The sequence below is a fragment of the Bos grunniens genome, chromosome 14, assembly GCF_055505025.1.
Source record: "Bos grunniens cultivar Pamir isolate PY7600 chromosome 14, Bosgru_T2T1.0, whole genome shotgun sequence".
Taxonomy (NCBI): domain Eukaryota; kingdom Metazoa; phylum Chordata; class Mammalia; order Artiodactyla; family Bovidae; genus Bos; species Bos grunniens.
The window spans coordinates 41,468,405-41,484,088 of NC_141178.1; positions in this window are offsets into that span (position 1 = coordinate 41,468,405).

Below are 15,684 nucleotides of genomic sequence, written 5' to 3' on the forward strand. Positions count from 1 at the left end.
TGGTCAAGAATATTGTGGTTTGGGAAATTTCCTTCAAAAACACCTTGTATTAAAAACACCTGTATTGAATACATGCTACTTTTCATTAGTATTGCTAGCTCAGAAATAGTTTGTAAATCAATATAAAATTTGAAATTAAATGATGTACTAGTGTCTCAATAGAAGTGCAGGCTTAGTTAAAATGCTTTTAGATAAGAATTTTATTTTTCACACAAAGGATGAAAAAAAGCAAGCTTACTGGATGCATTACTTGTATATAATGCCTATTAAGATCAATTAGAATATCCTTAACCTAGTTTTTATACAGTAAAACTTATAGCTTCAGATCTCCCTAATGTTGAGAAAACTAATATTGGAATGATGCCTAACACAACAAACGTTTTAGGAAAAATAATTTTATAAATCAACTGAAAAGCATCTTTTGTTTAAAAAATTACTCTTCATTATGAATTTCTAACTTTTAAAATTATTTTGTCCTGCAGGAAAAGATTAGGTAAGAAATCATAAAAGGAAGATGAAGCACATGGATTAGTATCTTGGCTCCCTTCGTTCCCTTTGCTAGTACTAACAATGTCTAATCAAGAAAGATTCTGCTACAAGATGAGGATTGGCAAGCCTGTAGGATGCTTATAAACATTTAAGAAAATTGACAAGTATTATGCTTCACAGTTTCTGTGGGGAAAGGAATAAATTCTGAATTCAATCCAATGGTAAGAACATTGTGTGAAAAATCTACAGTCTTGTTGCAGATCCTTTATTTGCTGATTTGCTTGTCATTAGTGGAGGGTAAAGTGATGGTGATAAAAACAAAATATGGAAAAAGTGGCTTGATGTTTATATCTACACAGGAAGAACAGATCCAAACAACACAAAAATTTCCCATTTAGTTGAATCAGGTTTTTTTTTTTTTTTTTTCTCTCTTGGAGCTATTCAACATAAATTGAAGTTTTCAGTGATACATCTATAAACTATGAAGCACAATTTCTGTATGTTTATTTTTGAAACTTGATTCATCTTTGACTCATTTGATCCATGAGTTTAGTAGATCTAACTAATTTTATTGAAAGAAAATTATATAAACAAGGACCTCACAATCATTTAATATAATGATTTAATAATTAGTCATTTTTAATTCCTTTAGAAAATAATATCTAAATAGCTCATGTAAAGAACAAATGAACAGAAAGTCTATATGCAATAGAGTTTCTAAAAACTACTCAAGAAAATAATTTTAAGAAACAGCAAGTTATGGTAAGTTCAAATAATGAGAAGAAAATGCAAAGGAAGCATTACTTTTTTTATATACCAAGTATTCATTCATTTACTGAATTATTCACTCATCAACACTTACTGGATGCATATTATAAACACTGCTTACAATATTGGGGATTTGGCAGTGGAAAAATATAGGCAAAAATCCCTGCCCTAAAGGACTTTAAAGTCTGAAAAGGAGAGAAATTCAATAAAATAAATATCCTTATTCCCTATCTATCTATCTATCATCTATCTATCTATAACCTATCCATGAAGTTAGATAATGCTTGGTGCCATGAAGAAAAAAGTAAAGTAGACATGGAGGATAAGGATGTGGAGATCTATTTGCACTTGAAAATAGGACTGTCTTGGAATTTTTCACTGAGAAGGTCACACTTAAGGACTTAAAGAATGCAGGAGTGAGCTTACAAGCTGTTGGTATGTCTAACTTGTGACAGGCACACACAGCAAAGAGAGCAGCATGGTCAGAGCAGATTGAAAGAGGGTTTTAAAAAATAAGTCAGAGAAGTAAGGAAAGCAGTCCTGTATCTCTTATGAGCCATTGTAATGACTAACGAATTTTGAATAGAGAAGTGACACATTGTAGAGTAAGATGATTCTAGCTGTCCTGTTAGAAACAGATAACTGGGGAAAATGAAAGAAAGTAGAAGGAACAGTTACAAAGTTATTAAAAATAATCTAGACATTCAGCAAAGACTGAAGACTCAGCCTTGGGCATTAGCAATGGAGTAGGTAAGGAGAGATTAGATTCTGAATATATTTTGAAGTTTAGATATTATAGTGTTTGCTGATGCACAATAGCACATGAGAAAAAAAAAAAAAAGAAGTAGCCAGGATCATTTCATGGTTTGGGGCAAAAGCAACTGGGAGAATGAGGTTGCTACTTATTGAAGTGCAGAACACTTTAGAAGGAGGGAAAGGGCAAAAGTCGGTTTTGGACACGTTACATCTGCGATAATAGTACTCATTAATTATAAGTGTTAAAAGAGTAACAGGAGAGAAGTTTAGGAAAGAAGTCAGTAATATAGCTTCCTTTGCATCCTTCTAAAGTGAGATCACGGAGAAGCCAATGGCACCCCACTCCAGTACTCTTGCCTGGAAAATCCCATGGACAGAGGAGCCTGGTGGGCTGCAGTCCATGGGGTCGCTAAGAGTCAGACACGACTGAGCGACTTCACTTTCCCTTCTCACTTTCATGCATTGGAGAAGGAAATGGCAACCCACTCCAGTGTTCTTGCCTGGAGAATCCCAAGGACGGGGGAGCCTTGAGGGCTGCTGTCTCTGGGGTCGCACAGAGTCGGACACGACTGAAGCGATTTAGCAGCAGCAGCAGCAGCAGGGTGAGATCACCAAAAGCATGTACTTGAGCAGGGAGGATAATAATAGGTTCAAGACCTGAGCCCTGGAAACTTAAAGTTATAAATTCAAGAAATATAAACAATAAATGAGATTGTGGTGTAGTTATAATCAAAGGAATCATTTTGCAACATAGAAGAACCTTCGTGGATGATTTGCAAAAAGGCTTGGCCCTATTTTGAGTAAAAATAAACCGGCATGTTTGAAACTAGAAATTCACCAAAAATCTCCAGAAAGAAATATAAAATACAAATATTAGAAAATAAGACAGCTTAGAGATATAGAAAACAAGTGGAATTATCTAAATGCAAATTAACTCTTTAGTTTTAAAGACAATGATATTTCTTTATGAACTTTTATAGTTCTTTTACAGAACTTTTACAGAAACATGAAAATAAAGTTCCCAAGAAATGATTGAAATAACATCAATAGTTCATGAGTTGATAGCAATAATGATAAAAACAGATTTTTATTAAAAAATGAATCTGAATGAAAGAAAAATGAGTTACAAAATACCCTCTACTTTTATATAGTCTTGAGTCAATTTCAGAAATAGAACAATTCTTTCATCCCCCCAAAAAATACTACTTTAAACTCAGTACCAATGAAACCAAATCATTTCCTTTTGTCTTCATGTACCAGCACAGCTAAACTTACTTAATTTGAGAATCATAGTGATGAAAGCCAGTCTTTAAAGAGATAGGAAGTATTGAGGAAGAATATTCAAGATGGAGGAGGAGGGGGAATTATATATCAACATAACAAGAAAAATAGTAGAACAGATCATGGAGTAAAGGGGCAGGGAAGAAGGAGAGAAAGAAGTTGAGAAGGAGAAGAGATGGGATGCAGGGGTCTTCATTCCTGTGGACCCCACTTCTCAACCTTAGATTGATATTGAAAGGAGTGATGGCAAAATTATCCAAACATGGGAATCCTAGAGTCAACCTAAAGAATCATAAACACTCTAGAGAACTCCTTTGTGTCCACCATAGAACCATTGCTAAGGAGTAGAAATGGCCAAGCATATGTGTGTGCTAAGTCCATTCAGTGGATTGTATCCTGCCAGGTTCTTCTGTCCATGGGATTTCCCAGGCAAGAATCCTGGAGTTGCTTGCCATGCCCTCCTCCAGGGGATCTTCCCCATCCAAGAATCAAACCAACATCTCTTGTGTCTCCTGTATTGGCAGGTGAGTTCTTTATCATTAGTGGTAACTAGGAAGCCACAGAAATGACCGAGATAGGTAACTAAATATGTAGACTGAGTCAGTTTTCTATTTTTTTGTGACAATATCAAAAACACTTATTTTAGGACCCAAAGTTAGTGTTGACATTTATGTGACAGCCAGGCAGACCCACTCAACTGTCTTTCTGTGCACTGCCATGCTGTTTATTTTTAAACATTTATTTTGATGTTCTATACATTTTTTATCCTTTAAAACAATTTATTGGAGTACAGTTGATTTACAATGCTTTTAGTTTCTGGTATACAGCAAAGTGAGTCAGTTATACAACACATATATCCACTTTTTTTAAGGTTCTTTTCCCATGTAAGTCATTACAGAATTCTGAGCTCCTGTGCTATACAGTAGGTCCTTATTAGTTATCTATTTTGTAGTGGGTATATGTAAATCCCAATATCCCTATTTATCCCTCTCTACCCCTCACTTTCCCCTTTGGTAACCATAAGTTTGTTTTTTTACATCTGTGAGAGTTGCCTATTTTCTACGCCTACTTGCACAACATCGGAAATCCATAAGTGCTAAATTCTGCAACAGCAAGTGCTGTTTCATTGTGAGGAGGGCCACGGAGAGAAACAAAAAGAAAATTTAAAAAAAAAAGCAAACAAACAAACCTGATGTCAGAGTCATTCTCAAAGGACTGGGAGAATGAGGGAGAGACAAATTAAGGTCTCATTAAGCAAAGAGGATCCAGTTGACCGAGGCAAGCTTGTAGGTCACTGGAAGCCGCCCTAAGGACTTGAGGCACAGCATGACTACCGTACCAGACCACTACACCTGGAGGATATGATGCTTTTCCTAGTATGCAACATCCTCTGACAAAGTAAAACTGCAAGAGAAAAACCCTTGAATTATCACCAGAAGAGACTATTTTAGACTAGGCAAAAATGGAAACAGTTCTTTGAAAACTGGAAAATATTCTTCTCTATCTGGAAGAACAGAACCCTGCAAGTTGATCAGATATGTAGAAAATTTTGGAAATTGTTACATTTTTTAACAGAATTTTCAATAACGAGTGCAGACTCTTTGCAACTCTATGTACTGTAGCCCGTCTGGCTCCTCAGTTCATGGAATTCTCCAGGTAAAAATACTGGAGTGGGTTGCCATTTCCTTCTCCAGGGGATCTTACCGACCCAGGGAGCAAACCCGGGTATCCTGCGTTGCAGGCAGATTCTTTACCATCTGAGCCACAGGGAAGCCCAATAGAGGGTGCATGGAGTCCTAATTCAATTAGAACTATTTACTCAAGAAATAATTTAGCATTATCAAAGGGTTGGGAATAAGAGTAAGAATATTGTTTTTTGGGTTTTTTTTTTCCCCTTCCCATTTTTCTGTATTGACTTACCACTAGTTACTTGGGGTTTGGTCCTGTATCTCATTCACAGTGATTTGAATGAAATCATTGAATTATACCAAGAGTGAAATTATACTTTAGAGAAATTTATAGTGCACTCCAAGGCCCCAGGGGGACTATCCCCATACAAACTGATAAGGATATAAGCAGAAGTTGTAATCACTGACGGTAAGTTGGGAGAAAATATAACCTTTTTCTAATGTCATCTTGTGTAGTAAATGACTCTTCTACCAGATATGAAACCAAATCAGGTTAATAAAAAATTCAAAATAAATTTGGTGTCATAGCAATAAAAAGTAGGATATCAACTAATTCATTTCCCCCACAACATCAAGACATGTTTTTCAGTAATATAAACAGTTTTTTTGTAAGTTATTTGATCAAGTTTCCTTTTTCTGGTTCTCAGTGTTAGACTCTTCCCAGTGTTCCTCGGTTGCCTGGGCATCCTATCTAAATATATCACTTTCAGCAGGAGTAAAATGCAGACTTTGTAAAAGAACAAATGGTTAAAGAAAATAGAGTTAGCATAAATACTTTATCTCACTTATTAAAAAAAGTTACTGGCTATGTAGGTCAGAATATTTAAACTAAATCACTTAAGTATCATAATGTCTTCAATGGGAAAAGAAAGCATAATTCATTTAAATCATAAATTATAATTTTTTTCATGTTATTGTATGGCAGAAACCAGCAGAATATAGTAAAGCAATTACCCTCCAATTAAATTCTTTTACAGTTATAAATTTGTATGCAATTCATACATTGTATAGAAAAGTATCTTACTTTTTATTGCTATGACACAATTAATTATAAAATTGATTTTTACTTTTTTAAAGATTTATTTATTTATTTGGCTTCACCAGGTCTTAGCTGTGGCACAAAGGATCTTTGCTGCCACAAATGTGGCATCTTTGCTGTGGCATGCAGAATTTATTTTTTTTAGTTGTGATATATGGTATCTTTTTTAGTTGTGGTACATGGAATCTTAGGTTGTGGCATGTGAGCTCTTAGTCGTCATGAAGGATCTAGTTCTCTGTCCAGGAATTGAACCCAGGCCTCTTGTATTAGGAGTTTTAGCCACTGAACCACCAGTGAAATCCCAAAAATGGATTTTAAAAAATGGCACAATGTGAATCAGCCACAACATTGTAAAGCGATTATCCTCCAATTAAAAATAAATTTTTAAAAAAGATGAAGGAAAAAAACCTATATTAAAAGCATATGCTAAAATAATTTCTTATGCTAAGTCACTTCAGTTGTGTCTGACTGTGTGTGACCCTATGGACTGTGGCCCCCAGGTTCCTCTGTCCATGGGGTTCCCCAGGCAAGGATACTGGAATGGGTTGCCATTTCCTCCTCCAGGGAATCTTCTGACCCAGGGATCAAACCTGTGTCTCTTATGTCTCCCGGTTTTGGAGGCGGGTTCTTTACCACTAGTGCCACCTGGGGAGCCCTAAAATATTTCACTGATTGTGGTGAAAAAGAAATTTAGAAGCAAAAACAAAAACAAAAATGGGAGTAGGGGTGCACATTTGCAGAAGCTTTGCACTGGCTAAGCCCTCTTTTGAGTCTCATCTTCAGAATTAAGAGTGTGTGCTGACAGATGGACATTCTAAATACCAAAATAAAGATAGGATCTCTCTCTAATTTTTAATCCTTAATTTGGCAAGCCTTATGGGTAGCTATCAGGAAGAATCTGCGTTGTTTCTGTAAAGAATCACTTTTCCACAGCAATAGACACACTTAACTAGTCCACTGTGTTTTCTGAATAGGAGAAATCCGCACATACCACTATTATGAATAGTGCATTTACTTTTCTCAAATTAGTCTCTCCTTCTCATCACCATGGAGCTTGTTTTGAATACTGCCAGCCCTTACTTCTTCACCTCTCACTGATAACTGAACTTACTTCAATGTGCTTGTGGGCTATTATATTGAAGATACTTTCACTAAGTTTACCCGTAAGCTTGCAATTCACAAATCCACTGAGTATTTTTCAGATCTTATCTTATATGTCTATCCAGTATTTGTAATAATTCTTATATATTGTTTTCAGAGCTATGACATGTCTAATTCCTATCTCCAAATGTATACATACAAGTGCAAATATTAATAAATGCTTTCTTCATAGAAACCCATGTTTGGAGAACTCACATCATGACTGCACTATATGCCAGTCTCTGTATATGCCACTTTCTTTATGCTGCTCATCCAGAAATTACTGTGAGGTTTTAGGGAAAAAGTGAAAGTGTTAGCTGCTCAGTCGTGTCTGACTCTTTGTGACCCCATGGACTGTACCCTATCAGGCTCCTCTGTCCATGGCATTCTCCAGGCAAGAATACTGAAGTGGGTTGCTGTTCCCTTTTCTAGGGAGAGGGTGGGGTCCTATTTCCCCAAGACTGAGAGAGATTCATACTTGGCAAAAATCTCAGATCAGTTGTGTAAACTTTGATAAATTACTTGACATATATTAACCTGTTATTTCATTTGAACAATATGAGTATTAATAGCAATAATAATTGCAATGAATTGAGAACTGTCTGCTTTAGGCAGGATGTGCTAGTGCTTTATCTATATTCTGTCTTAATTCTCAAAGCAAATCCATAAATAATGTGTCATTAAAATCTCTCTCATATTTAGAAAGTGAATTTTAAATACTTTGACTTGCTGTAGGGCACAGAACTAGAAGGTGAGAGAGCAGAGAATCCACCCCTTGTCTATTTACTCAAAAACCTCCCACCTCACAGCATTGTCACACCCAACACATCCTTGTCCGCTTGATAAATCATATCTGAAACAATAAAATTGCTGAACAAAATTTCAAAATGTAAATCTTCCTTAATGTATATTTTGTGCAGCAGGACTGATGAAAATATGGGCTAACCAAGAATGAAATTTATGAGCCAACTCATTTATTTGCTTAAAGAGAGAGACAGAGGGAGCAGCTAGCCTACACACAGAGAACATGAGAATATTCACAAATGGATTAAAATGCACAGATAAAGAACCAAAAATGAAAGGAAAGGAAAGCAGCATCCAGGAGGGCAAGGAAATTCAAAGAATCTCCCAGTGTGACTCAGTCTGAAATAGCTTCAAAAGTTTCAGTCAGCTTGAATACACAGGCCAGCTAAGGGTGAGCTGTTGCTCTTGAATAATTATTTCCATTCCTACTTTTTTGATACAGAAACCAAAATAGTGATAAGATGTCTCTGTCTTTATCATATGAATGTCAGCATTAGCCTCCTTACATTGCTACAGAAATTGTATTTCAAAAATAAGCCTATTTGTGGAACAAACACCAAGGAAATAAATTCCTTTATAATAAAATTGTTGTAGCATTAAATATGCATTCTGTTGGATTATAAAATACTAGCAGATAAGCACAATACATTTTCCAGTTCATTTACTTTTCTCAAATCTTCCCATATAAGTCATATAGATTTTACTAGCAAAAGCACAGGACAAATAAAATAACAATTTACCATTAGATCCCAAGAATAAGTGAAATAATGTTGTTTTCTAAGACTGGTTAAATGAGCTAAATAAATTTTAGATCATGATAATGAATTTAAGACATGTTAAATGATGTTATTAGTTATATGAACTAACAAGAATTCAAGTTTTTAAACAGGATTCATATATCTCACTATATTACTACATAAATTTTGTGAAATGGGTTTCTCAAGTGGCTCAGTGGTAAAGAATTTGCCTGCCAATGCAAGAGACCTAGGTTCCATGTCTGGGTTGGGAAGAATGCCTGAGGGAGGAAATGGAAACCCACTCCACTATTTTTGCCTGAAAAATCCCATGGACAGAGGAGCCTGGTGGGCTTGAGCACAAAATCTTGTGAAATAGTAACTGTTGTTGAATATAAGTGATCAAAAGCTGATGTGTTTTGGTTAAATTTCTGAATTCTGGTTTTATCTCTTAAAACTTTTTCCCCATCCTTTGTATTTTCCCTCGAATTTGGACCTAAAATTCCTCCTAGGATGGATTCATTCCTCTAATTTTGTTTTTTCCAATATTTAGGGTGGGAATCATCTGTTCTCTTCTGTTCTGAAGCAGAAATCATAGTTCATATTATCTCACAGCTTTACCTTTATACATGCTGTGCTGTGCTGCCACTTCAGTTGTGTCCGACTCTTTGCGACCCTGTGGAGTGTAAGCCTGTCAGGCTCCTCTGTCCATGGAATTTTCCAGGCAAGAATACTGGAGTGGGGTGCCATGCCCTCCTCCAGGAGATCTTCCTGACCCAGGGATAAAACCTGTGGCTCCTGCATTGCAGGCAGATTCTTTACTGCTGAGCCACCAGGGAAGCCCCACCTTTTTACATAATACTACAGAAATAAAGGCAACATTAAAAAACCAGAAAGATAAAGGTGTGTACCTGTTGATCCTAAACTCCCTAACTATCCTTTTTTTCCTGTTCATCCCCACTGTTATATTTAAAATGGATAATCAACAAGGTCCTACTGTACAGCACACGGAACTTTGCTCAGTGTTACGTGGCAACCTGGATGGGAAGGCAGTTTGGGGGAAAATGAGTCCATGTACATGCATGGCTGAGTCCTTTGCTATGTCAACATTGTTGGTTGTCTACACTCCAATATAAAATAAAATGTTTAAAAACTAAGAAAATATACAATAACTTTTTCTGACTTACTTCACTCTGTATAACAGGTTCTAGGTTCATCTACCTCACTAGAACTGACTCAAATTCATTTTTTTATTGCTGAGCAATATTCCATTGTATATATGTACTGTATACTCTTTATCCATTCATCTGTCAGTGGACATCTAGATCGCTTCCATGTCCTAGCTTTTGTAAATAGTTCCACAATGAACATTGGGATATATGTGTTTTTTATAATTGTGGCTTTCTCAGAGTACGTAGAAACCAACACAACATTGTAAAGCAATTTTCCTCCAAAACATATCAAAAAACTATAAATAGAAAAAAGAAAATTGAACCAGTCATGCACACCTGAAATAAATCTTACTTGGACATTGTTAAAAGAAATAGCTAATCAAAGATGTGCAGTCTGTATTTAATACATGTAAATCATATAAATAAAACAATATATACGCTGTGAAAAAATAAAAAAGTAAATAAAAGAAAAAAATGCAGAAAGACAAAAGTAAATTTAGAAGTGAGGTGGATGAACCTAGAACCTGATATACAGAGTGAAGTAAGTCAGAAAGAGAAAAACAAATTTTGTATATTAATGCATATATATGGAATTTAGAAAAATAGTACTGATGAACCAATTTGCAGGGAAGAAATAGGAATACAGATGCAAAGAACAGACTCGTGGACACAGTGGAGGAAGGAAAGGGTGGGATGAATTGAGAGAGTAGCATTGAAATGCATACATCATCATGTGTAAATTAGACAGGTAGTGAAAAGTTGCTGTATAAAACACAGTTAGCTCAGTCTGGTGTTCTCTGATGACCTAGAGGGGTGGAACGGGGAAGTGGGAAGGAGGCTCAAGAGGGAGAGATATATTTATACTTATAGCTGATTCAAGTTGTTGTATAGCAGAAACTAACACAACATTGTAAAGCTATTACCTTCCAATTAAAAATAAAAGAAAAAAATAAGTGAAAGTAATTTTTAAGCATTAAAAACAAAGTGTATTACAGTTTAAATTCAAAAACCAATGTGCACAAATGCAAGATATGAAAGAAGGGTCCTGTAACTGTAGATTTTTGAAAATAATAAATTGTGAAATAAAAATAGTGTGAACAATCTTGAAGAAATAAGTGATTTCCTAGCTAAATATAAACCTTCAAAATTGATTCAAAAAATGTGAAATTTTCAAACCCATGTAACAATAGAAGGAAGGAAAATGGATGCTCAAATGATGATCAAAATTCACAAATCCCAAAGGTTTTAAAGTATTTCTCATGCTATATAAATTATTTTAAAGCATAAGGAAGATGGAAAGCCACCAAATTTACTTAATGATAATATAAATTAATAAACATTCTTAAAAATGGAGCAAAAAGCAAAACTTTCTGATTATCTGTTTGGGATCTGTGGGAAGTGGATACCAATAAGGGCAAGATATTAACAAGGGAAACATCTCTGAAAGAGAAAGGGGAAAAGGTATTCAGGGAAACTGTTCAGACCAGGACAGCATCACTACAACTGTGGAAGGAGAGGGGGAATAAGAGAAAGATGAAGGAGTAAGATCCTAAGTGGTGCAGGTCTGATAAAGCTTCATCCAGTTCAATCAGAAGTTCCAACGTGAAGAATGATTACAGAAAAATCTGAAATTGGTATGATTTATAGCCATGAGGAGACCTAGAAGAGAAAAGCAGAGGCAGAGGAAAGGGAAGGAAGAAGGAGGTGCAAGAGAAAACAAATTTTATATATTAACACATATGTATGGAATCTAGAAAAATGGTACAGATAAACCTGTCTGCAGGGCAAGAAGAAAGATGCAGAGAACTGATACGTGAACACGGGGCTGGGGGAAGAGGAGGTTGAGATGAATTGAAGAGTAGTACTGACATATATCACTGCAGATGGTGACTACAACCATGAAATTGGAAGACGCTTACTCCTTGGAAGAAAAGTTATGACCAACCTAGATAGCATATTCAAAAGCAGAGACGTTACTTTGCCAACAAAGGTCCGTCTAGTCAAGGCTATGGTTTTTCCAGTGGTCATGTATGGATGTAAGAGTTGGACTGTGAAGAAAGCTGAGTGCCGAAGAATTGATGCTTTTGAATTGTGGTGTTGGAGAAGACTCTTGAGAGTCCCTTGGACTGCAAGGAGATCCAACCAGTCCATTCTGAAGGAGATCAGCCCTGGGATTTCTTTGGAAGGAATGATGCTAAAGGTGAAACTCCAGTACTTTGGCCACCTCATGTGAAGAGTTGACTCATTGGAAAAGACTGTGATGCTGGGAGGCATTGGGGGCAGGAGGAGAAGGGAATGACAGAGGATGAGATGGCTGGATGGCATCACTGACTCGATGGACGTGAGTCTGAGTGAACTCCAGGAGTTGGTGATGGACAGGGAGGCCTGGCGTGCTGCGATTCATGGGGTCGCAAAGAGTTGGATGTGACTGAGCGACTGAACAGAACTGAACTGACTGACATATATACACTACCATGTGTAAAATAGCTAGCTAGCAGGAAGCTACTATATACACAGGGGAGCTCAGCTCCCTCCTCTGTGATGACCTAGAGGGTGGGACTGGGGAGAGAGGAGGGAGGCTTAGAGAGAAGTGTTATAGCTGGCTCACTTCATTATACAGTAGAAACTAACACGATATTGTAAAGCAATTATATATCAGTGATATATATATTTTTTAATAAAAAGGGAGTGCAAGAAAGTTAAGTGGGGACTAAGGAAGTAAGGTTGTTGTCAAAGATACAGGAAATGATGTTCAAAAAAAAAAAAAAACATTTCAGCTCTATCAGGACAAATATTCATCTTTCACTCAAGCCATATAGCAAGGCATTGTGTTTCTTTTTCCTATTTTTGATTGTTTAAATTTCACCAGGCAACAAAACTTTTCCCTGTTTTCCTTACTATCTGTCTATATTTTTGTTCCAAATCTAAAATGTTCAGTCTCTAACACCACAGCCTATTCTTCTTCTGTTTACAGGAAAGACTCTTTTGGATCTTTAATGGGATGGGAAAGGACAGTAAAATGATATATACAGAAAACAAATTTTCAAATACTTATTTTTAAGAAATATTTGTTTTCCATAACAGTTTCTTCTTAGTCTCAACCATATCAAGTTTCCCAGAGTAGGAAATCAAATCGGGAATCTTCTGACAACACTAAGAAAACGCCTATTTGTTGTATAAACCGGCAGTAGAATTGCAGCCTGAGTTCTCTTTACCTTTTTGTTGTAATATTGATGAGATTAATTCCACACCAGAAAGAGAGAGACAGAGAACATTCTTAGATAGGGTGGAAAAAATATGGACCATGTTAGAAACTTATTTTTGTGGCACAGTAGGTGACATATTACACTCCTGTTAAGTCTTGTGGGAATTAGAAGAGAAAAAAATGGTGAGTATGACTTTCTTATATCTATATTTCTGATATAAGGTTATAGATTTTTTAAAATTCTCAATTCACTGGTAATGCTTCTTCTTCTTCTTTTTTTTTTCCCTAACCACTGAAATGCAAGCCACAAAATAAATCAAGTCATCTAGATCTTTGAGCTAATAATGCCATGTTTTAGATGAATGCAATTATATTTTTAAAGTAACTCAGAATTATTCTATGAAGCATACACAATGCACCCATCTGATATTTTTTCCTTTCTCTCCTCTTCCTTTCCTTTTCTTTCCCCTCAAGTTTCTCATTCCATCCTCAGTCCCAAAGGACTTTAGTATCTTTAATTTAGAATTTCTTTGGTTCTTCGAAAGCCAAGAAACAATGTAAGGACCAAATTTTGTAAGGAAAAGAAATGTTCTGACTTCCACTTAACAACATGAAAAGCAATCACCACCCCACCACCCTGAAAATAGCTAAAAATGTAATTTAGGGATGCTTGCAAAGGGTTTTTCTAAAAGAAAATGGGAAGGAATGTCATTAAGTCTGGCCTTATATATTAGAATTATTTATAGTCTTTATTACATAATCAAACAGTAAAAAACAGTAGGTGAAACAGTTCCAGTGTCTGGAACTGTGGTTCTTTGCTTCTGTAGCAGTTGTTAACATGTCATGTTCAAAAAAATACAGAAAAACCATTTGAATGTATATGTAAGAAATATTGCTTACACTAGAAGCAACCACAAATCTCTTCAAAGTACAAAGAAATCCCACACATGAGAGGGAAAAATTCTTAGTTGCCTTTCAAAGTAATCAGGTTTATCCCCAGAAAATAGGTCCAATTTACTGATGGCTATAAGCTGGATTGTAAATTGACTATAATGTCATCTCTGCTGTTGTTACACTGTGGGCTCAGTTCAGGAATCATCATCTAACTGCTCCATGAAAGTCTGCATAAAGATACGGTAACTCGGCAAGTAATCTCTTTCCCAGTTCTTTGTGGCCCTGGAAAGGCATAGAATTTATGGGGACCTGTTAGAGAAGCCAGGCTAATAAAAACAGAAAGTTACCCTAGTGTTCTTGGCAGTGCATTGTGCTTATAGAGGTAAAAGTGTTTAAGCTTCTCTGTCCAAGATGATATTCTTGCCATCCAGTGAATGAAATTCTAGGAGAAACTAGCCAATAATGTTCAACAATGCATTCTATTTATTGTGACTGCTAATAATTAAATCTGTCCAATGAAAACTGGCAGTTTGTTTGTAACAAATCCTATTTTCTTATTACAATTTTCTTTTGCTCTAAAACTGTGATCATCTGTGGCAATGACTGTCATAAAGTTCCTCATAAGAACAGAGTGATAAGTATGACATAACAGGATTGACAGAACATTAAAAATAAAAGCAGGTCTTTCCTTCTTTTTAAACCTTTTGTGATTCTCTTTTCTAGAGCCAAACTTTCCATTAAATAAGAAAAAGGCTGGTATATAAGTTACTGAAGTAATTACTTATTATGGCTATTTTTGAAGAATCGAGGATTTTAGAGAATAAAAAATAACAAGAGTGTTGGTGTTTTCAATAACCAAAATCTATTTGAAAAGTTATAATACATGCAATGGTATACCTGGCTGTTATGAGTCCATTAGTACTTCTGCCTAAATATTTAAATCTCTTTTAATTTAATTAGCATACTTTTGCAGGATATCAGTAGAGTGAAGTGTTGAGAGCAGTGGTTATGAAGAAAACCTTACCTTCCTGAAACACTGTATAAAAATATTTTGTATAAATTATCTTCTTTGTATCTATCTAGGAACAATGAAAAGATAAGAGAAAGATAATACCTTTACGGAGGAGGACATGACTACCCACCCCAGTGTTCTTGCCTGGAGAGTTGCACCAACAGAGGAGCCTGGTGGACTACAGTCCATAGGGTTGCAAAGAGTCAGACATGACTGAAGAGACTTAACATGCATGCAACCCATTTACCGGATTTCAAAAACACAAGCAGTGAAGTCAACTTATCTTTCTCAGGGTATTTATTTAGAGCTGAGCTATCTGATAGTATAAACTCAGACACATTATTTAAATTAAAATTAATTTAAGTTAATTATATTATGTATTGCATTTTCTTTATCTATTTAAGATATTTCCTTGTCCTGGCCACTTTAAATAGAGCTGCAATGAACATTTGGGCATATGAGTCTTTTTGAATTTTAGTTTTCTCTGGGTATGGGACTAGTAGTGGAATTGCAGGGTCATGTGGTAGTTCTGTTTTTAGTTTTTAAAGGAACCTTCATAGTATTCATTATGCTGCTGCTGCTGAGTCACTTCAGTCGTGTCTGACTCTGTGTGACCCCACAGACGGCAACCCACCAGGCTCCCCCGTCCCTGGGATTCTCCAGGCAAGAACACTGGAGTGGGTTGCCATTTCCTTCTCCAAT